The sequence below is a fragment of the Elephantulus edwardii genome, unplaced genomic scaffold (assembly GCF_000299155.1).
Source record: "Elephantulus edwardii isolate Elephantulus edwardi_28Jun2011 unplaced genomic scaffold, EleEdw1.0 scaffold00010, whole genome shotgun sequence".
Taxonomy (NCBI): Eukaryota; Metazoa; Chordata; class Mammalia; order Macroscelidea; family Macroscelididae; genus Elephantulus; species Elephantulus edwardii.
In genome coordinates, this window is record NW_006399760.1 from 22936448 (window position 1) to 22937805 (window position 1358).

The 1358-nt window shown below is 40.2% G+C and overlaps 1 protein-coding gene across 1 annotated transcript in view; it reads right to left on the minus strand.

Moving 5' to 3' along the window:
* The window catches only part of NEB (nebulin), a 265912-nt gene that overhangs the window by 85928 nt on the left and 178626 nt on the right, over nucleotides 1-1358 (minus strand). The window lies entirely within an intron of this gene.

Consider the following 1358-nt stretch of genomic DNA (forward strand, 5'->3'; position numbering starts at 1 on the left):
AGGGTAGAGAGAATGGTGCAGCAATGAAGGAATGAAAACCCAAAATCCCTGTAAATGTTCATTAAAACTAATAAAATTTAATAATAAAAAAAGATTTTCTATTATATTTAAACAGCTTATGTGATTTAGGTGTGTGGTTATTTTTTAACAGTAATGTTAATACCCAAGTATGTCTCTGCCATTTAAAAGCAAAATTCTTACATCTGTAAAAATTTTGCATTTGATAGTTAGAAAATTTAATTTTTCAAAATGTATTTGGGGATGATATATTTGTACTGCTGTTGTTGCTGTATACCATCGAATGGCACTGATCCTAGCTGACCCTCTAGCAGGTTTTCAGAGACAGTACATTGTGTGGGAGGAGACTGCCATCCTTCTCCCGTGGAGCAACTGGTGGCTTTGAACCATGTGCCTTTGGGATTGCAGCTCAGCTTCTTACCACTAGGCCAATACTAGCACGAAATGCATTGTGATATTTTTGTCCAAAGATCCATATAATTCTATTGGAAAAAAAAATCTATTTTGAAGAACACATTATGTCATCTGCCTGTTCTCATTTCTGGCTAAATCAGAGGATATCGATGTCATCTGCAGCCAGGCAACCTAAAAGGTCACATCTGTGTCTTGTCGATACTCGGGAGTTTTCACTGTCCTGTAGTGTCTTTGAAAGGAAGCAGTAAATGCACAGGCTGTGTGAGGACTAAGCATCTAGAATTATTTTTACTTGATACTCCAATGGACATATGTATATGGTCAGCAGAGAAATCAGCCCCAGCGGTGCTGGGAGTGAAGAGCAGGTAAGGGCGAGAGGAGTGGGGACACTGCCATGCGTTTACTTACGATGCTGGCCAGGTGCTTCTGGTTCTTGGAGTGCTCTAGGGCCACGGTGTTGGAGGGCAGAATATAGCTGGTGGCTTTCACTTTATCCCACGCCTCCTTGTATAGGTTCTGCAAGGATTAAAAAAAATTTCTCTGTTAACATGGGAAAATTAATCTTCTGCCCTTCTCAAACACTCCCTTGCCAACTGCCACATCTTTTCAATTGGTAAGATTCAAGTACAACCAAGAAAATAACTGGTTTAGGATAACAGCTATGATTTCATAGTCTATTATTTCATTCTCTACCAAAGTAATATGGTGTCTCTCTGGAGACTAAGGTGCGTCAGATACAGGTCACGGCCTTTGCAATCACTTGTTATGCATCAGAGAATTGGAAAGTGACTAAGGAGGATAGAAGGAGAATTGATGCCTTTGAGCTGTGGTTCTGGAGAAGAGTATTGAGAGTACCATGGACTGCCAAAAAAAACAAACAGATTCATCCTGGAAAGGGTTAAACCAGGCAGTTCCCTGGAAGCAAG